The 23,118-nt window shown below is 38.2% G+C and overlaps 1 pseudogene; it reads left to right on the top strand.

Moving 5' to 3' along the window:
* LOC131827862 (programmed cell death protein 7-like) overlaps window positions 1–23,118 on the top strand; it is a 71,565-nt pseudogene that overhangs the window by 39,057 nt on the left and 9,390 nt on the right.

Below are 23,118 nucleotides of genomic sequence, written 5' to 3'. Positions count from 1 at the left end.
AGCCACTCAAATGCCCCTCTGTGTTATATCTATTTACTATTCCTGCTTACGTTCTTTGCTAGACCATGAAAAGTTGTATATAAATTAAGAATGTCCAAATAAGTTTTTGATATGTGCTTCTCCACTTTGCTAAATGTACAATAAAGTCAATTAGGGCTACAAAATATAAAGACTAGATGAAACTGATACTTTCTTCATTATAAGTGCTGTTTCTGATATAAATTATTAAAAAACAGTTCTTAATATTTTCACAGAAAAGGAATCTCTAACAATTATAATTGTAGTGAATGAAATCATTTCAGATCAACAATCAAGGCACATAATACCAAGGAAAATGAAACAGTGCTAGAATAGAAACCAGCTGACAACTTTAAATTGTTCGCTGTGGCATCTCTAGAGTCCAAGCAATATCTCATATATAATAGGTAAATAAAAATATTCCTTGAATATTTATAAGTGGTAAAAATATTAAGGTTTAATATAATTGTGGAGATTTTGTTTTGTTTTGTTTTGTTTTGTTTTTAAATGTGGAAGTCTTGGGCACATGGGTGGGTCAGTCTTTTAACCATCTGCCTTCAGCTCAGGTCATGGTCCTGGAACCCCAGGATCAAGTCCCATAATGGGCTACCTGCTCAGTGGGGAGTCTTCTTCTTCTTCTACCCTTCCCCCCTGCTCCTGTGTGCTCTCACTCTCTCTATCTCACATAAATAAATAAAAATTTTTAAAAAAGTTTTTAAAAAAAATATGGAAGTGCTAAAGGAGCAGCTTATTTCCTTGGGGAAACTGTATGCACATGAGCGTGCTAGAAGTATGCACAACCCTGGATGAAGATACTAATCGTTTGTCAGGGATGCAAACTGTTTGTGCTTCCCCTTTTCTATCATTAGATACAATACTCTTAGGGACAAGAGACACTGCCTCTGAAGAATTCATAGCCTTGGAGAGTAGACAATTATGAACCAAAAACCATGCCCAGATATGACAAATGCTTTCAGAGCACAGGGGAAGGAACTCACTGATGGTAAATATGAAGCAGAAACTTCTCTTTAAACAAGTAGAAATGGAGATTGCAGTAGCCCAAATGGAACACTCCACCTATGTAAATACTGAGTCATGTGACATTGAGTGATTCTCCAGTAATGCTGAGTGAGGGCAGGTGGCTTCCCTTCCTCTGGTTCTCTGAGATTTTGCTAAGTGAGGCTGGAATGTGAAGTGGTTGGGGTGAGGGGTGGATGGGGGAGTAGAACACAGTGTGTTGAGGAACAATGTAGGGGACAAGGGAGTGGTGTAGTGAAAGATGAGATGGAGAGTCAGAATGTGTGCGGACACTTAAAAAAAAAAAAAAACATAGCGAAAATGGCATCACTTAGGCTAAGGTCCAGGTCAGTAAACCAAGACTTTAATGCATAACCTAACTGCAGTTATAACCTCCCCAAAAGGTAAATTTTAGCCAGTCAATGTGGGAATTTCCTGGTCAGCACTAAGAAATTACCGATCAATCCCTTCCATTCCATTTAGGAGGGTAACCTTGCCTAAAAAAATAGATTCTTTGATAATAATTTCCTTTTTTCTGCTCCCTCTCTACCTTTAAAAAAACTTAACATTTTCTGTACCCTTTTGGAGCTCCCCTCTACTTGTTGGACAGCACACTGTCTGATTCATGAATCAATGAGGAAAGCTAACTAGATCTTTAAAATTTACTTATTGAATTTTTGTTATTTAATGCCACTCACATACACATGCAACTTACCAGGAACAACTTCAGGTGTATTTTCTTTCGGAGGTTTCTCTTCCTAAATATTGTTTTAACTGATCTCTGAGTTGCTCTGATTATAAGCCAGCATGAACTGTGTTCAACCCTTAGATGCGTAGCAGGGCCAATTTATACTATTTAATTTGTTTTTCTACTTCTTATTGCACAAATTTCTTAATGAAATTCCCACAAATGTACCTAATTTTTGATGAATAATTTGCCATGTCAAAAAACCAGCTGCATCTCTCTACAAAAGAAGCTCGCTTTTTGCCCAGAAGATGCCTGCTAGGGAGCATGGTAGTTCAGATTGTACTTCATAACCAGAGGGTAGAGGCCACAGTACTGATACGGATTTGGCTATGACCACTTAAGGTAAGTTTGCCTGTGATTTCCGTGGAAACCAAAGATCGCTATGTTTGGGAGAAGAGAGAGAAGTAGTTATCATTTGTCACCAGCATCTTGCATATTCCTTTTATCCTACTGAAACATTCACTCTGAAGCCAAGTTCATAAAAGAGATATGTTTATAGATATATGCATATGTAATAAAATTACAAAATCATGTATGGAAACCATAAGGGCCAACCTAAGTCTAGTAATAATTGTAAGGGAGTTAAAGAGAAAAGGAAGAGATGGGTTCGGGGATGGGTGGGGTCATTAGATTTGTTTAATATTTTGTTGCTGAAACAGAGAAAGAGTTCATGAATGTAGCACAACACTACTATCATAGGTCTCAGAAATACTATTTTATGAGTGTTCAGCATATTTTATATATTTCATAATTAACAAAATCTTTGTTTTTGTAATAAATAAAACTACAAGATGGTGGTAGGGAATAAAAATTATGAACGTTACCCTTTAAGATCTTATGTATCAATGAAAAATAATCATGTCGTGCAAATTCATCACCATCTGATAGCTGCAGAAAATAATGTAAGACGAAAGACAAAAGCATTTTTAAAAAGCAGCATAACTACTGAAGTCTGTATTTTTAACTTTATTGACAAATATTCTAGTGGACTAGAATACTTGTCCATATAGACTGAGAGTGGTCCTACGGATTTATTTTAAAACAAAAACAGGGGAAACAGGGAGTACCTGGGTAACTCCATTGGCTAAGGGTCTGCCTTTGGCCCAGGTTGTGATCTTAGGGTCCTGGGATGGGGCCCCGCGTTGGGTTCCCTGGTCAGAGGGGAGCCTTCTCCCTCTCCCCGTGGCACTCTCCCTGCTTGAGTTCTCTCTCTCTCTCTCTAATAAATAAATAAAATCTTTTTAAAAAAAATAAGGCAAAAACAGGTACCAGTTTTAAGTAACCAAGTGTGTGCACTAATCAGTTCCTTTCCAGTGCATACTTAAGTCATGCTCTCATTTATCAGGACTTAGTTGGTAAACCCTTGAACTACTAGAAACTGAAAGGACATCTCCTACTATACAACTGGCCAGGCTAAACATGTGTTTAATCTATGATTAAGTTAAGAAAGTTTTGACAATATTCCTACAAGGTACCATCTGAAATGTACAGTTGTTTTAAAATAAGCTTTATTGTGAATCTGATGGCAGGATGTTATAGGAACTTCTAAAAAAAGGTAAATGGCATTTGGGTGACCATCTGCTCCTGCTTTGAGCAAGGCCAGTGGAATATTCTATCACCAGGGGAAAGACGATTGGTTTCTTTCTGCAGCTGACTGGTCTGTTGAGCCAACTGGCAAGTAATGGAGTTATTCGTAGTTCTACATGAGAGACAGGCTTCCATTCAATGGTGGAGTTTAAGATTATGTAGCTGAGGATTCAGGAAGTCCTTACTGAGGATTCAGGAAGTTCTTATAATAGAATCAATCTACACATCGTATAAACTAAGATTTTTAAAAGTTAGTTCATACTTTTCATAAAAATAGTGTTATATATTTAACTTTAATATTGTTTAATCAGTAAAATCATTACTAATAGACAAAATTCTGAGGGTTATGAACAACAAACTCTAGATTTTTTTATCCCAGTATTTTTCTACATAATCATAGATAAGCATTCCATTTTATAACAACTGTTCTGGCAAACTTGATCCCTTTAGACTTTGAACATTAACAATTTTTTTTTTAATTTCTCAATATTTAGAAAATTATTGAAAGGTTTCACTGTTTTAATTCCATTATTTGTCTTTCCTCTATTCCAGAGTCAACCTCACAGACTGTCACAAGTTAAGCTCTTGATTCTTGGTAAAGATTGAAAACCATGAAAGATTGAAATCCATATATTAGTAAGTAACTATTCCGTACAATAACATGTAGGGTGCTATTGATGCTAACAACAAAAATCATTAATTAACTAAAAATGCTCCCAACTTTTATGGAGAAAATTTTAAAATTCAGTTTACCCACAAAAAAATGAGTTACTATGGAACTTGCCTTCTTCCACAAACAAATAGAAAACCATTAACAATTATGAAAGAAGTACTTTTATTCAGACAAGAGGCAGTGCAGGACTGAGAAAAGGGAATCTGCACGGTTAGCCCTATAATGACCCCAAATTACTGCCTGAGGCATCTTCCAGGCCTCCGGGCATGGACTGGAAACCCAGGTAGCTGAGCAAAGATAAGAAGAAAGAAACCAGAGTTCAAGGAAGCTGAGGTAGCTAGAATTTGAAGGGGAAAGTAATTACTAAAAATTTTCCAAGTAGAATATATAAAATAGATCCACAGATTCAAGAAGCTCAGTTAACACCAAGCAGAATAAACACAAATAAAATCACCAAGGTACCTCATAATCAAACTGCTGAAAATGTGTTGGAGAAAAAATATTAGCAGTGGTCACAAGGAAAAAAGGACACATTATGCATAGCAGAAGAAGGAGAAGAATAACAACGCATTTCTTATCAGAAGCAATTCAAGCCAGAATACAATGGAACAAAATTTTTAATGTACTGACAAACAAAAGTTGTCAAGTTAACTTATCTACTTTCAAAATGAAGTGAAATAAAGATATTTCAGACAAATAAAAGCTGAAAGACATCATTATTAGCAGACCTAAAAATACAAGAAATGTTAAGAAGTTGCTGAGGCAATAGGAGAATAACACAGGATGAAAATTTGTATTTACATGAGGGAATGAAGAGTACCAGAATGGTAAATATATGGATAAATATAAAAAAAAATCCCCTCCTTTTAAGTATCTTTAAAGTATAATCAACTATTTTGAACAAATTAATAACACTGTACTGTCTGGGTTTTGATTCCTATATGAAACATCATGTATGAAAAAATAACACTGGGGCACCTGGATCGCTCAGTCATGAAGCCTCTGCCTTCCATCAGGTCATGATTGGGGTCCTGGGATTGAGCCCCACATCAGGCTCCCTGCTCAGCGGGAAGCTTGCTCCTCCTCCTCCCACTCCCCCTGCTTGTTTTCCTTCTCTCACTGTCTCTCTCTGTGTCAAGTAAATGAAATCTTAAAACAAACAAGCAAAACAAATAACATTAAAGCCAGGAGGGGAAAATGGAAGCAAAATGCTGCAAAGTGCTTATAGTACACATAAATTCAAAATGTATATTTTTGAAGGCATACAAGACGAAGTAGATTTCAAAACAAGGATGTAGATGGATATTTCATCATGATAAAGGGGCTAATTAATCAAGAAGATATAATTATCCTAATGTGTATGACTCAAGCCTGGAGTCTTACAATACATGCAGTGAAGATTCACAGACCCTAAAGAAGAAATAGACAAATACACAGTTAAAATAGGGGACTTAAGTTCTCCTTCCTCAATAAGTCATCAAACAAGTAGAAAGAAAATCAGTAAAGGCAGAACATTGAACAGCACTGTCCACCATCCTGACCTATTTTATCTTTATGTGTCACTCCCTTCACTACAGCTCATATGCTATACTCATCTTTTCAAATGCACGAGGAACCTACACTAAATTAGACCATATACTATGGGCCAAAAGCAAGTCTTAATAAATTAAAACCCCCAAACATCTAAAAACTAAACATCACAAAACTAAATGAACAATGGGTCAAAAAAGCAATCTCAAGGGGAATTAGAAAACATTTTAAATATAATGAAAGTGAGAACTTTACAAAATATCATATTCTGTGGGCTACAGCTGAAGCAATGCTCAGAAAAAAATTTATAGCATAAATGCTCATGTTAAAAACAATGAAAGGTTTTAAATCAAAGTATCAGCTTTCATTAAACAAGAAAAATAGAGCGAATTACATTTAAAACAAGCAGAAGAAAATAAATGGTAAAGATAAAAGTGGAAAACCACAAAATAGAATATGAACAAGTAACAGGGAATTAATTAAAGAAAATGTGAATTTTTTGAAACTATTAAAAAATGTAATACATTTAGCTAGACTAATCAAGAAAAAAAAAGAGAAAAGAAAAATTCCTGACACCAGGGCTGAAAAAGATGACTTCTCCATAAGAATATTATAAAAAAATTTTATGCCAATAAATTTAATAACTTAAAAAATGGAAAAAATTCTTAAAAGATAAAATAATGCTCACTAAAGTAAATAGATTCAAATACCTTTCCATCTATTGAAAAGAAATGAATTAATAGTTTCAAATCTTTCTGCAAAAAACTCCAGACCATAATGATTCCCATGATGAATTCTTCTAAATATGGAAGGGAGAAATAACACTGATTATATGCATACTTCTCAGAAAACTTAAAATGAGTGAATGTTTTCCAAGTTTCTTTCCAGGTTTCTGAAACCAAAATCCAGCAAAGACATTGGAAATGAAGAAAATTATAGACCAATATCTCTTGTTAACAGAAACTGCAAAAATCCTTAAGAAATACCAGCAAATTGAATTCCACAATATACAAAAAGAATAATCATGGCTGTGTAGGGTTTATCCTAGGAATAAAAGTTTGGTTTAACATTAAAAATTCAATGAATATAATTCACTCAATAAGTAGATTTTGTTTTAAAAAATGCAGCAAAAATGCATTTGAAATTTAAACCAGTACTCAGAAAATTAGAAATGGTAGGAAATTTTCCCAGCCTGGTGAAGTGTATTTATCCAATCAAAAGACCTTAAAAATAGATCTGCTCTAATAATGTTGTGTAGTATTTACAGAATCTCTTGGCATTTCTGCACAGTGTTGCAACCACTCTTGTAGTCAAATATACATTCATTGGAAGGAGTTTTGGCACTCTGATAGAGGGGGCAGACTTTGGAGGGAAGTTGAGATTTTTAATAATGCTCCAAAAAGTTTTTCTCTTAACAAGTGTCCCTCTAACTGACCTGCCTCCTCAGGCATAAACATGCTTTTTTTTTTTAAATTTTTTATTTTTTATAAACATATATTTTTATCCCCAGGGGTAAAGGTCTGTGAATCACCAGGTTTACACACTTCACAGCACTCACCAAAGCACATACCTTCCCCAATGTCCATAATCCCACCCCCTTCTCCGAAACCCCCTGGCCCCAGCAACCCTTAGTTTGTTTTGTGAGATTAAGAGTCACTTATGGTTTGTCTCCCTCCCAATTCCATCTTGTTTCATTGATTCTTCTCCTACCCACTTAAGCCCCCATGTTGCATCACCACTTCCTCATATCAGGGAGATCATATGATAGTTGTCTTTCACTGCTTGACTTATTTCGCTAAGCATGATATGCTCTAGTTCCATCCATGTTGTCGCAAATGGTAAGATTTCATTTCTTTTGATGGCTGCATAGTATTCCATTGTGTATATATACCACATCTTCTTGATCTATTCATCTGTTGATGGACATCTAGGTTCTTTCCATAGTTTGGCTATTGTGGACATTGCTGCTATAAAAATTCGGGTGCACGTGCCCCTTCGGATCACTACGTTTGTATCTTTAGGGTAGATACCCAGTAGTGCAATTGCTGGGTCATAGGGCAGTTCTATTTTCAACATTTTGAGGAACCTCCAGGCTGTTTTCCAGAGTGGCTGCACCAGCTTGCATTCCCACCAACAGTGTAGGAGGGTTCCCCTTTCTCCGCATCCTCGCCAGCATCTGTCATTTCCTGACTTGTTGATTTTAGCCATTCTGACTGGTGGGAGGTGATATCTCATTGTGGTTTTGTATTTCCCTGATGCCGAGTGATATGGAGGACTTTTTCATGTGTCTGTTGGCCATCTGGATGTCTTCTTTGCAGAAATGTCTGTTCATGTCCTCTGCCCATTTCTTGATTGATTATTTGTTCTTTGGGTGTTGAGTTTGCTAAGTTCTTTATAGATTCTGGACACTAGTCCTTTATCTGATATGGCGTTTGCAAATATCTTCTCCCATTCTGTTAGTTGTCTTTTGATTTTGTTAACTGTTTCCTTTGCTGTGCAAAAGCTTTTGATCTTGATGAAATCCCAATAGTTCATTTTTGCCCTTGCTTCTCTTGCCTTTGGTGATGTTCCTAGGAAGATGTTGCTGCGGCTGAGGTCGAAGAGGTTGCTGCCTGTGTTCTCCTCAAGGATTTTGATGGATTCCTTTCACACATTGAGGTCCTTCATCCATTTTGAGTCTATTTTTGTGTGTGGTGTAAAGAAATGGTCCAATTTCATTTTTCAGCATGTGGCTGTCCAGTTTTCCCAGCACCATTTATTGAAGAGGCTGTCTTTTTTCCATTGGACATTCTTTCCTGCTTTGTCGAAGATTAGTTGACCGTAGAGTTGAGGGTCTATCTCTGGGCTCTCTATTCTGTTCCATTGATCTATGTGTCTGTTTTTGTGCCAGTACCATGCTGTCTTGATGATGACAGCTTTGTAATAGAGCTTGAAGTCCGGAATTGTGATGCCACCAACGTTGGCTTTCTTTTTCAATATCCCTTTGGCTACTCGAGGTCTTTTCAGGTTCCATATAAATTTTAGAATTACTTGTTCCATTTCTTTGAAAAAGATGGATGGTACTTTGAGAGGAATTGCATTAAATGTGTAGATTGCTTTAGGTAGCATAGACATTTTCACAATATTCATTCTTCCAATCCAGAAGCATGGAACATTTTTCCATTTCTTTGTGTCTTCCTCAATTTCTTTCATGAGTACTTTATAGTTTTCTGAGTATAGATTCTGTGCCTCTTTGTTTAGGTTTATTCCTAGGTATATTGTGGTTTTGGGTGCAATTGTAAATGGGATTGACTCCTTAATTTCTCTTTCTTCAGTCTTGCTGTTGGTGTAGAGAAATGCAACTGATTTCTGTGCATTGATTTTATATCCTGACACTTTACTGAATTTCTGTACAAGTTCTAGCAGTTTTGGAGTGGAGTCTTTTGGGTTTTCCACATATAGTATCATATCATCTGTGAAGAGTGATAATTTGACTTCTTCTTTGCCGATTTGGATGCCTTTAATTTCCTTTTGTTGTCTGATTGCTGAGGCGAGAACCTCTAGTACTATGTTGAATAGCAGTGGTGATAATGGACATCCTTGCCATGTTCCTGACCTTAGCGGAAAAGCTTTCAGTTTTTCTCCATTGAGAATGATATTTGTGGTGGGTTTTTCATAGATGGCTTTGATGATATTGAGGTATGTGCCCTCTATCCCTACACTTTGAAGAGTTTTGATCAGGAAGGGATGCTGTACTTTGTCAAATGCTTTTTCAGCATCTATGGAGAGTATTATATGGTTCTTGTTCTTTCTTTTATTGATGTGTTGTATCATATTGACTGATTTGTGGATGTTGAACCAACCTTGCAGCCCTGGAATAAATCCCACTTGGTCGTGGTGAATAATCCTTTTAATGTACTGTTGAATCCTAGTGGATAGTATTTTGTTGAGTATATTCGCATCTGTGTTCATCAAGGATATGAGTCTATAGCTCTCTTTTTTGATGGGATCTGGTTTTGGGATCAAGGTGATGCTGGCCTCATAAAATGAGTTTGGAAGTTTTCCTTCCATTTCTATTTTTTGGAACAGTTTCAGGAGAATAGGAATTAGTTCTTCTTTAAATGTTTGGTAGAATTCACCCGGGAAGCCGTCTGGCCCTGGGCTTTTGTTTGTTTGGAGATTTTTAATGACTGTTTCAATCTCCTTACTGGTTATGGGTCTGTTCAGGCTTTCTATTTCTTCCTGGTTCAGTTGTGGTAGTTTATATGTTTCTAGGAATGTATCCATTTCTTCCAGATTGTCAAATTTGTTGGCATAGAGTTGCTCATACTATGTTCTTATGATAGTTTGTATTTCTTTGGTGTTAGTTGTGATCTCTCCTCTTTCATTCATGATTTTATTTATTTGGGTCCTTTCTCTTTTCTTTTTGATAAGTTGGGCCAGGGGTTTATCAATTTTATTAATTCTTTCAAAGAACCAGCTCCTAGTTTCATTGATTTGCTCTATTGTCTTTTTGGTATCTATTTCATTGATTTCTGCTCTGATCTTTATGATTTCTCTTCTCCTGCTGGGCTTAGGGTTTCTTTCTTTTTCTTTCTCCAGCTCCTTTAGGTGTAGGGTTAGGTTGTGTACCTGAGACCTTTCTTGTTTCTTGAGAAAGGCTTGTACCGCTATATATTTTCCTCTCAGGACTGCCTTTGTTGTGTCCCACAGATTTTGAACCGTTGTATTTTCATTATCATTTGTTTCCATGATTTTTTTCAATTTTTCTTTAATTTCCCAGTTGACCCATTCATTCTTTAGAAGGATGCTGTTTAGTCTCCATGTATTTGGGTTCTTTCCAAACTTCCTCTTGTGGTTGAGTTCTAGCTTTAGAGCATTGTGGTCTGAAAATATGCAGGGAATGATCCCAATCTTTTGATACCGGTTGAGTCCTGATTTAGGACGGAGGATGTGATCTATTCTGGAGAATGTTCCATGTGCACTAGAGAAGAATGTGTATTCTGTTGCTTTGGGATGAAATGTTCTGAATATATCTGTGATGTCCATCTGGTCCAGTGTGTCGTTTAAGGCCTTTATTTCCCTGTTGATCTTTTGCTTGGATGATCTGTCCATTTCAGTGAGGGGAGTGTTAAAGTCCCCTACTATTATTGTATTATTGTTGATGTGTTTCTTTGATTTTGTTATTAATTGGTTTATATAGTTGGCTGCTCCCACGTTGGGGGCATAGATATTTAAAATTGTTAAATCTTCTTTTTGGACAGACCCTTTGAGTATGATATAGTGTTCTTCCTCATCTCTTATTATAGTCTTTGGCTTAAAATCTAATTGATCTGATATAAGGATTGCCACTCCTGCTTTCTTCTGATGTCCATTAGCATGGTAAATTCTTTTCCACCCCCTCACTTTAAATCTGGAGGTGTCTTCGGGCTTAAAATGAGTTTCTTGGAGGCAACATATACATGAGTTTTGTTTTTTTATCCATTCTGATACCCTGTGTCTTTTGACAGGGGCATTTAGCCCATTAACATTCAGGGTAACTATTGAGAGATATGAATTTAGTGCCATTGTATTGCCTATAAGGTGACTGTTACTGTATATGGTCTCTGTTCCTTTGTGATCTACCACTTGTAGGCTCTCTCTTTGCTTAGAGGACCCCTTTCAAGATTTCCTGTAGAGCTGGTTTGGTGTTTGCAAATTCTTTCAGTTTTTGTTTGTCCTGGAAGCTTTTATTCTCTCCTTCTATTTTAAATGGTAGCCTAGCTGGGTATAGTATTCTTGGCTGCATGTTTTTCTCGTTTAGTGCTCTGAAAATATCATGCCAGCTCTTTCTGGCCTGCCAGCTCTCTGTGGATAAGTTAGCTGCCAATCTAATATTTTTACCATTGTATGTTACAGACTTCTTTTCCCAGGCTGCTTTCAGGATTTTCTCTTTGTCACTGAGACTTGTAAATTTTACTATTAGGTGATGGGGTGTGGGCCTATTCTTATTGATTTTGAGGGGCGTTCTCTGAACCTCCTGAATTTTGATGCTTGTTCCCTTTGCCATATTGGGGAAATTCTCCCCAATAATTCTCTCCAGTATACCTTCTGCTCCCCTCTCTCTTTCTTCTTCTTCTGGAATCCCAATTATTCTAATGTTGTTTCGTCTTATGGTGTCACTTATCTCTCGAATTCTCATATATATTAGATAAACTAGTTAAAAAACGTTAAAAAAGAAAGAGGTAAAAGTTAAAAAAATATTTACCAGAAGGCGAGAAAAAAAACAAAAAATGAAAAAGAAAGAAATTAAATTAATTGCAAGACTAAAAAAAAAAATCACAGGGAAAAAGCCATGAGTTCTGTGCTTTGCTTTCTCCTCCTCTGGAATTCTGCTGCTTTCCTTGGTATTGAAACCGCACTCATTGGTAGGTGAACTTGGTCTAGGCTGGATTTCTCGTTGATCTTCTAGGGGAGGGCCTGGTGTAGTGATTCTCAAGTGTCTTTGCCCCAGGCGGAATTGCACCACCCTTTCCAGTGGCGGGCTGAGTAATCCGCTGGGGTTTGCTTTCAGGAACTTTTGTTCCCTGAGCGCTTTCCGTAGAATTCTGGAGGATGGGAATGAAAATGGCAGCTTCCTGGTCTCCGGCCCAGAGGAGCCGAGAGCCCAGTGCCCCATTCCTCAGTGCGCCCTCAGAGAACAGCGCCCAGTTACTCCCGTCTGCCTGACCTCCGGCCACGCTCCGAGCTCACCGAGCCTGTGGCTGGTTCAAGGTAACACCGAGCTGTGAGCTTACTGTCGGGTCTGTCTCTGTAGCCGGCTTTCCCGTTCCAATACCCGCAAGCTCTGTGACACTCAGACACCCCGATCCTTCTGTGACCCTGCGGGACCTGAGGCCACGCTGACCCTGCGTGGGCTTCGCCATGGTTTAGCCTCTGGAGCGATGTCCCTCAGCGGAACAGACTTTTAAAAGTCCTGATTTTGTGCTCCGTTGCTCCGCCGCTTGCCGGGAGCCGGCCCCTCCCCCCACCAGGGTCCATCTTCCCGTCGCTTTGGATTCACGTCTCCACCGGTCCTACCTTTCAGAAAGTGGTTGTTTTTCTGTTTTCCGAATTGCTGTTCTTCTTCTCTTCGATCTGCCTATGCATTTGCAGGTGTTTGCTATCTTTAGATAAGCTACCTAGCTGATCTCCGGCTAGCTGAAGTAGTCTCAGCCTGCTACTTCTCCGCCATCTTGAATCCTCTCCACCAACATGCTTTTTTAAAAATTCCATTATAACCCTACCTTTAATTTCAGTGGGATTTCAAAAGGTGGAAGGGGTATGCCAGGCCAGGAGATATCATATTAGGCAGATAGAACTCTGGGGGACTGCTAAAATTACGTCCCAGTAGGCAGCTTTCCACTTTCCTATGAATACTGTTTGCAAAATGAACTCATTCTTTTTTGAGAACACAACATTTACCTCTCAAGAGGTGATTTGACAAGTCTGAGACAGTAATCATAGTTTTTCTCTTAGCTATTTATTTGAAGATTGACATTTCAGAACTCTGGCCCACATTTTCTAGAATATTTTAAAGCAATGCTGTTACATGGATCAATAGAACTGCCTTTTCTTGAATCCCAATTTTCAGTGGCTTTTGATGGTCTTTGGTCATAATGTTGGCCCACGCATGACCAGTCACTCTGTTAAATGTACCCACCATCTACACTAGTCAGTGCATTTCCTTTGTGCTGGATGTCGCCAGCTACATGAGCTCAACTAGTTTTCAAAATAATTGACCTGAAATTTACTGTCTTTTTGTTCAGCATTGCATTTAATAGAAATAAGTTATCCATTTCTGGGTGCAAAATGACCTTTATTTTTATATATGAAGATAAGTAAATTTAAATAAAAAATATAAATAAATAAAATAAAAATGACATTTCATTTTTATTATAGCATTTCTCTCATTCTGTCTTAAGTCAAATCAAATCATTTGGAGTCCTACCTCAGCATTGGACTATCAATTCCTCGAGGGTAGGTTTATTTCTTGTTCATTATTATATCTCTGACACTTAGCATGCAATGCCTGGTATCTATCAAACGTGGCTTAAATATTGCATATTGTTGAGGGTGCCTGGGTGGCTCAGTGTGTTAAGCCTCTGCCTTCGGCTCTGGTCAGGATCTCAGGATTCTGGGATCAAGCCCCACGTCGGGCTCTCTGCTCTGCGGGGAGCTTGCTTCCCTCTCCTGCTTCTCTGCCTACTTGTGATCTCTCTCTGTCAAATAAATAAACAAAATCTTTAAAAAAATATTGCATATTGTGGTTGAAATAACTTTCATTTCACAAAAGAAGAGGAAAATTTGAGGGGCTTGAGGATGCATACCATGTTACCAAGATGTATTTAAAATTTTATGTGTGGTAAGAATAACATTAAAAGATGCTATTAGTGCCTATGGAGGAAGGAAAGGATGAGAGTGAGATGAGCTATCAGTGGGAAGCCAGGGAAAGACATGTCTGGTTATTCCACACTGAAAATGAGCAAGAGCTGGGAACATTCCAGCAAATAGGGGTGATTTAGAAATAGGAAGAAGGCTCTTTGTTAGGTTGGCCAGAGTATACTTGAAGAGCTCCAAGTGGCAATCCTTCTGGGTTTGTTTTTAACACTGCTCATTCCTCAAGCAGCAAGGGCAAGGTGGCTAGCTGGCACCAGGGACATAGCTGAGCACCTCCATAGTTAGACACAGGCTTCACACCTGCTAACTCAGCAGTGCAGGGCAAGTGGTGGGGTGAAAGGGAGACTGCTAGGAGGGGAAGGGATTGAAAATTCAGACCACAGGAGTCTTAAAGCCAAGGAATTTGGATTGTTATAGTCAGGTAAATGCATACACTTTGTTGTCAGAGAGATCAAGGTTGACTCTCATTCTACTGCTGCGTAAATTTGGACCTGAAGCAAGTTAACTCCTTCTTTCTTCATCTCAAAATGGATGATACCTGGCACAAAGTTAGCACAAATATTGGTGGTATTATTTTTGCATTACTATTATTACTTGGAATGGCAGGAGCTTAACTGAAGAGAAGGAGTAGGTTCCAGGAGAGAACCTTCAAGAGGCTAGGTACTCAATGACTTAACTAGTCTATCCACAACTACAGATCAGCAGATTCAGGAAAGCTCAAGGCTCCCACTTGGTTTAAGTTGCTATCAACACAGACTCAAAGCCCAACTCAGTTTAAAGATCTATTTATTTATTTGTTGGTGGAGTGCGCTAAGCCTGATGCAGTGTTTGATTCCAGGACCCTGAGATCATGACCTGAGCTGAAATCAATCAAGAGTTGGACAGTCAACCAATGGAGATACACAGGTACCCCATAGCCCAGATCAATTTAAACCTCAAGATGATGGCTCAGTCCAGCAGCTACAAAGTATTGAGGAAGAGATAGGGCACCAGGGGCTTCCTGTCCTGCTTGCTCTGCATTCCAACTGTCTGTGCTCCACAGACATGCCCACGCATTTGCACGCACGGAATTTTACTCATTCTCTTTTGCTTGTATTACAAGGATTCCTCCTGGAAAATGCTCATCTCCTGAGAACTGGTGGGCTAGAGAAGTTTCAGAACTCGGAACCTGGAAGAGCTAATTAGAAGTGGCCTTCCGAAGGGGCAAAAGTGTTTTTTGTTTGTTTGTTTTTGTTTTTGTTTGTTTTCACTTCAGCTCTACTCTCTAAAGCTGAGAGAAAGAATTGCCAAGAGACTCGTGGCCTGGGTTGTGTTGGGCCTGCACAATTGCAGAGTCTAATCTTCTTATGAAAGCCCTAAGTATCTGTTTTAGCACTGATACCTCCATAGGCGTTTTCAAATACACCGAAGAAAAAAGGATTTTGTCACACCATGTTTCCAAAAATCTTGCAAGCCTCAGTTTCTTTATTTTCATATTATGACCACACAGCACTTGCTTTGTTAACTTGCACATGCAGAGGACAGCACTCAAACGAGCTGAGAGGAATTCCATCCTTTGGGAAATTTTAATGATATGACATGACAGAGTTTCTAACTTAGAGTTTATGGCAACAGTTCTCCAAATATCTTTCCTCCCTCACCCCATTCTTGTTAATTTTTGTGAAGCTTCTAAAACAATTAAATAAAAATAAAATAAGTAACATTTAAGAAATTGTCTGAATTTTTCTGAAGCCTACTTGTTTTCTTTCTTTGTTTCTTGTTTTTTCCCCACTCATTTTTATTTTCCACTTCAGTAAAAAAAAATCTGCCTTTTCTCAGACCTTTTCTGGGCTCTCCATTATTTGGGACAAAAAGCCCAGGATAAGGGTTGGGAAGGATAAAGCTTAGATTAAAGGGTGAGAGCCCTTGTTAAGTTTTTAAATAATCACAGTAAGACATGACAGACTGTTTGATTTCAGAGCCTAATTATAAGTGTACATTAGCCTGTGCTTCTCAAACTGGAAATTAGAAGGTAAATGTGGTGCATCTTTTAGCACATCAATTATAAATGATGGAAGGCATTTTTTTTTATACAAAGGCAGGTGTAAATATTTTATGGAGCATGACAAAAACTTCTCGTCATTTATCCAATATGAGTTCTTATTTTCTTCTTTATAGATCCCCAGGTTCATTCAACTTTATTTATTGAGGTGGGCAATGTGCCCAGCTAAAAAGTATTCATTCCCCAGACTCTATCATAAACTGAAATCACCATGGAAATCTTCCCAGAAAACTCTTTAGAGAGGGATCCAGTGGCTCTTTTGGGCCTTTTACCCTTTCATTCCATCCTCTTGCTCACCTCAATCATGGATGTTTGAGTGGCAGCAGTGTCTTTTGACTTAAATGTGACTTTGAGAATGAAAGATGTGTACCAAGAATGGAACAGCAGAATCAGGGTGGGAACCTAGGCTCAAAGTCTAGGATTTATGCCAAAATATGGTATACCAATTAAATTTAAATTTTGGATAAAAAGCAGGGACATCTGGGGGGCTCACTCTTTTAAGAGTCTGCCGTCGGCTCGGGTCATGATCCTGAGGTCCTGGAATCAAGCCCAGAATCGGGCTCCTGGCTCAGTGGGGAGTCTGTTTTTCCCTCTTTCTCTGTCCCTCTACTCACTTGTGCTCTCTCCCCCTCTCAAATAAATAAGTAAAATCTTTAAAATATAATAAAATTAAAAGCAAACAATCTTTAATATAAAAATGTCCCAAATATTGCATGGAGCATACCTTTACTGAAAAAATTATTTATCTGGAATTCAATTTTAACTAGATTACTTGTATTTCTCATTTATTTCTATAAAGATACATCAAATTATTCAATCAAATTAGCAAAACCTAGAGAACAAAAATATGGCAATTATAGTCTTTTAGCCTCCGTGTATCTGAAGTGGGTTTCTTATAGAAAATTGAGAATATTATAGAAAGTCCCATTGCCCCACACCAAATTATTATATTAGTATGACACCTTTGTTACAATTAATGAATCAATAAGTCAATATTAATTAAAGTTCATAATTTATTCAGATTTCTTCTGTTTGTACCTAATACCCCTTTTCTGTTCCAGAATCCTATTCAAGATACCACATCACAATTAATCATTATGTGGATAAGTTCTTCTTGTCTGTGATAGTTTCATTACCTGCAGGTAATATAGACATATAACACATGCATACAATATACATAATGAACATTTTTATCAATTTATCTGTCAGTGGACACTTCGGTTATTTCTATGTTTTGGCTTGTAAAAGCAATGCTGCATTGGACATGATGATGAAGGTATTTTTGGAAGATAGTGATTTCGTTTCTTTTGGATATCTATTCAGAAATAGTATTGCCAGACTATATAGCAATTCATCTTTAATTTAAAAAAAGAACACCAGACTGTTTTCCATAATGTCCATGCCAATTTAGATTCCTGCCAATAGTGAGGAAGAGTTCCCTCTTCTCCATACCATTGACAGCATTTGTTATCTCTTGTCTGTTTGATAGTTAGCCACTCTAACAGGTACAAGGTGATATTTCATTATGGTTTTGATTTGAAATTCCTTGATTATTAGTGATGAACATTTAAAAAAAATAGGTACCTATTGGTTTTATCTTTGCCCATTTGTTAATCAGACTTTTTTTTTTTTTTTTTTTTTTTTTTTGCTATTGAGTTGTATGTATTTTGGTTATTAACCCCTTATACAGATGGTTGCCTTTTCATTTTGTTGAACATTTCTTTTGCTGTGCAGAAGGTTTTTAGTTTGATATAGTCCCACTTATTTATCTTTTTTTGTTTTTGTTGTTGTGCTTTTGGTATCATATCCAAAAAACTGTTACCAAGACCAATGTCAAGGAGATTTTTTTAATGTGTCTTCTTCTAGGAGTTTTATAGCTTTGGGTCTTAGCATTTAAGTCTTTAATCCATTTTGAGTTAAACTTTTGTGAGTGGTGTAAAGTAAGATCTTGGTTCTATTTCACTGGTCTTTGTGTCTGTTTTTATGCCAATACCATATCCATACCAATTCATACATTTTGATTACTACCATTAGGTCTATGGGGGCCGGGCTGGTTCTGGGTTGGACCAGAGGCCTGGTGCTGTGTTAGTTGGAAGTCTACCTCTGTGGTACTTGGCCAGGCCAGGACCCATCCAGAATCCTGGGTTTGTAGGGGCTCATCTGGAGCCTTGCACCATGGAAATCAGTTGGCGCTGAGTTGGTCTGGGAGCTTGGGTTCATGAGGGCCCGTTGGTAGCCTCATGCCATAGGAGCTACCTGGAGCTATAGGACCAACTGCTACTGCTGGAGCCAGCTAGAGACCAGATGGCCTGGGGCTCTGGTTTTGTGGGAGCCTTATGTCCGTCTGGAGCCAAGGAAATTTCTTGGAGTTATGAGAACCACCCAGGGCTGCTAGAGCCAGCCAGTGCCAGGGAGATTGTGGTTTCATAGGAGCCAGCTGGGAGACTGGTGCTGGGGAACTCACCTGGGTCTGCAAGAGCCACTTTTTGTTGCAGGAAACTCCTGTGGCTGTAAGATCCACTTGGGGTCGCCTGAGCTGGCAGGTGCAAAGGTAACCAGGGGTCTGACTTCACAGCAGTCCTCAAGGAGCAACCTTGAGCAGCCACAGCAGTAGAGTGGTGCTGTGGCAGGTCATTACTAGGGTCCAGGGTGAAGTTGGGTGCTCATTTTCCTTCGATGAGGTGTCTCTTTCCTTGTTGGACTGCCTGGTTTTGGAGAGGGGTTATGGGGTAGTGTGAATCTTCTCCTACACATCTTATTCTGTCTTTTCTTATGTCTTTCAGGTGCTGTAATCCATCACCTGGAATCTTTGGCTCTTGTGCAGGTATTTTTGCATGCAGATTAATTTTTCAAATTGATGTTTCTGAGGAGGGAGGCAAGGACTAGAAATTCTGTGTTGCATTTTTTTTTAAGATTTTACTTATTTATTTGACATACAGAGATCACAAGTAGGCAGAGAGGCAGGCAGAGGGAGAGAGGGAAGCAGGCTCTGCACAGAGTAGAGGGCCGGATGTGGGGCTCGATCCCAGGACCCTGAGATCATGACCTGAGCTGAAGGCAGAGGCTTAACCTACTGAGCCACCCAGGTGCACCTCTGTGTTGCTATTTTGATGACATAATCGCCTAATATTTCATACTCACTTTTTTTTTTATGTTTTAAATTTTTTATTTTTTTTATAAACATGTATTTTTATCCCCAGCGGTACAGGTCTGTGAATCGCCAGGTTTACACACTTCACAGCACTCATCATACTCACTTTTGAAGGGTAGCACAGTAGGCCATCCTAAAATGTGCTACTTTGGCATAATTACTTTGAGCTGAAGGCAATTGAGAAGAAGCAGATACTCGAAAAGCTCCCTTACCTCCTCTTATTTGTCTGAAGAGCAGGCCATAGATTTATAAAGGTGTCCCTTTTCCCCTCTCTACCAGGAAGGACACAGGTTAATCCCTGGAGACAACTTTAGACCCTATCAGCCTGGAGAAAGCAACAGAAGAATCTGCATGACCAATTTACTAAGCAGCCTTTATCTCTGGACTGGACTGGAGGAGATTATGCTGAATGAAATAAGTCAGAGAGAGGCAATTATCATATGGTTTCACTTACTTGTGGAGCATAAGGGATAACATGGAGGACATTAGGAGAAAGAAAGGAAAAGTGAATTGGAGGAAATTGGAGGAGGAAACAAACCATGAGAGACGGTGGACTCTGGCCTTGGAAGCCCAAACCTGTTCTCCTTATTGCAGTCTTTCTTCACAGATTTATAGTTCTTTGTTGAAGATTTATAGAAGCTGGAATTCTAAGCCACCTTGGACAATTACTCATTTTTCCTTGGGTTATCTCCTATATATTCATGAGACATACATGTTAACGAACTTCTGTTTGTTATACTCTTGTTAATCTTTTACTGGAGGGATCTCAGAGAAACTCAGAAGTGTAGAGGGAAAAGTATTTTTCTTCTCTTACGGCTTATTCCTATTGCTGGTATGATATTATTTTTTTTTTATTTCCTATAATATCTCTGCTACTTTTCTATATCACTACAGCTCCTCCCAGATTAATGTGTTAATCCTCTTGATGTGTTTTTAATAATAATAGTTATTGATTTCTTGGTTTATTGGTTGACTAATATAGCCATTTTCCACTCTACAATGACTGTTCTGTAAGGCAGGTATAGAAAAGTAAATACATTAAACTCCCATTTTTCCATGATGGCTGGGAAATTAGGAATTAAATATTTTAATCACATGTCTCAATAACTAGATTTTTTTTTACTACATCTGTATTACACTGTAATTATATAACATAGTTTTTCTTTTCCAAGTGAATGTGAGTTGGCATTCTGAATATCTTTTATCAATATATACCACTGCCAATAAATACTTGCTTGTGTTGACTTTGAAGTTTTTGTGGAGAAGTGAAAATGTACTATTGGGAACAGTAATTTATTAGTCCCATATTGTAGATCTCTTACACATTTAGCAGGTGGGAATGAAAGAAGTTTCAAAATGTTTGGTCGTATTTTACAAACTTCTTAGAAACTTTAAATGCTAATTTAAATCTAGATTTTTTTAATCACCCCTTTTCTATTTTTGTAATACCTTACTTCATTCCTAATAAGAGAGATGACTTTCTACATTTTCTTGGGACTGAAAACTTGGCTTAAAATCTTTTGGGAACACTAGAACACTATTTCCTTGAAAGTGTTAAGGTCAAGATGTTATGAGGATTTCATTCCCAAGCTTTTTCTAATCAGTTTGTTTTTGTCTGTTCAAAGGTCCTTTACAGGTTCTCTCTTTCACCCTCTAAATCAACTAGATGATTGTTTACAAATGCCATTTGCTTTGAAAACTGACAGCAGAATCCTTCTGTGCAAAAGATTACAAACCAAACTTGCATCTCTTTCAGGGTTGCTTTTAGACTTATTTTATATTTAATTTCTGAAGTTTGATAAACTGGAAGTAGCCAGCACAAGAAAACTTCTTGATAAAACTCTTGAAGAGGGAGGCTTTGTGACTTCTGGCTACAGAGGGACCTCTCCACGGGAGCCCAGAGGTAGTTTCATCAAGAGAAACAAAGCTGGACTTCAGGTAAAGTGGTGAAAACATTTTATTCAGTGACTATTGACAATGGGAGAAAGAGCTAAACCTCATTCTAATGATCATTGGGGTGACTTGGCATTTTAGAGAGAAAATGAATAGGGATGAGGAGGCGGGTTGGCAAGCAGGACCTCAGTAGAGTCAGGGAGGTGAGAAGTTACAAAGGTGTGGTTGGCGTAGATGCAATTAGGTCTATCAGTTGGCTAGTTGGCAGTTAGTTATGAAAGTTAGAGGCCCTATCCTTCCTGATGACTGCATCTCAAAGACATGGTTTTCAGGTCTGTGAGAAAGATACCACTGAGTTCGAGGAAATGCATATCTATCTCAAAGAAACAGAGGAAGGGTTCATGATTGTCAGCCCTAAGTGCTCTACCAAAGGGAAGTCAAGGGCCATGCTCAGGAGTTGGAAAGAGCAAACAATTAATTCTTTGACAACCCTAAGCTTTTCCACACAGGTACTCAAATGTGGGCTGGTGGTCCCAAGAATGCAGCCTTAAGATAATTAGAAGCTGGCCTGGTCTCAGCCTGGAGGTTTGGAGGATTGCTTGTGTGCAGTTCTCAGTATCCCCCAGAGGGAGGCACTCCTTGTTTAGACTCGCATAGAACAAAGCTTTCTACAATATTATACATTTCTGCGTATTTTGTAATGTCCTGAATGCCCTTTAGTTACCTCGATATTCTAAGCAATATCACAATAGGCACGATTTATAGTTTTCTGGTAGCTGTTTATTTGAATATGTTTATAAACTCCTAACGACATTATTGGATTAGAACCTTAGAACCTCTGAGCTCTGAAGAAAAATAAAATAAAAGAGAATGTTTTGCTCAGCAACTTCACAACCACTTCATTTACATTTGCTTTCTATGAATAGTGCTCAAAGTATTGACTTAAAATGTAAAGGTTTATATTTTTTCCTAATTTTGGCAATCTCTCCAAAACTTCAGCTCATTTGCCACTGTTTCATTATACCCTTTAAACCATCTTCTGAAATCATTCTTTTGTGTTGTAATTATGTTAACCCAGAATAGATTTTTTAAATTTTCTTTAAATCATTTTGTAGAAAGTCAATCACCTCTGTAGCCCAAGCCCAATAGCTCACAATTATTTATTATTCAATTAAAAGCTTCTGAAACAAGTATAAATGGCCCCAGAATTTTAAAATATGTTGCTGCTGCTGCATCCCCATGAGACAAGCTGTCAAAGGAATGAGTGCCGCCTAAAATAAACATTTTCCCATGTGCATTTCAAATCACTAGTCTGAGACATCACATTTTAGACTCTGATTATTCCAAAGTACAATTTTGGGGAAAAGCAAGTTTCATTTTTAGACAGACAGAAGCTCCACATAATTTTCAGAAAAGCCATGTTGGAGGCCAAAGGTAATGATCTCCAAAAGCCCATTTGCCATCACAGAAGGCAACAAATGACATTTATCTTGTAATTCAACAAATGCTTTTACTGTTCACACAGGCATGAATGTGCCTGTGGTGTGTGTGTGTGTGTGTGTGTGTGTGTGTGTGTGAGAGAGAGAGAGAGAGAGAGACAGAGACAGAGACAGAGACAGAGAGTGAGAGGCATTAGCACTGTAGAGGTCAGAAGTAGGAAAATGTCAAGGTGGTTGCTCCCTGGCTCCTTCTGGTAGCCCTGGGGTTTGACAGTGGCTTCCTCCTCTCCAGAAGGCCTGAGTTCCTTCCTGTCAGAGGGGCCACTGATACAGCTACAGCCTCTCCTCATCCACTGTATGCCCCATCCCTCAGATAAAGGCATCCCACTGAACCCCACTCTGACTGCTTCAGGTTTTTAGTTGCTTTCCTCAAGCCCACCCACACCTCTAGGGACAGTCCTCATCCTGGGGATCTGCTATTAATTTCCAGCTAAATAATTCCCATTTCTATAGATTCCCTTTTGTGAGAAAGCAACATTCAAAAGTAAAATAAGTCTATTTTATTTATTTTCTTAAGGTTTTATTTATTTATTTGAGAGAGCAAGAAAGAGCATGAGTTGGGGG

This window comes from Mustela lutreola, chromosome 3, assembly GCF_030435805.1.
Source record: "Mustela lutreola isolate mMusLut2 chromosome 3, mMusLut2.pri, whole genome shotgun sequence".
NCBI lineage: Eukaryota > Metazoa > Chordata > Mammalia > Carnivora > Mustelidae > Mustela > Mustela lutreola.
The sequence above is the reverse complement of the archived record's forward strand: the minus strand, read 5'-3'. Positions and strand labels throughout refer to the sequence as shown.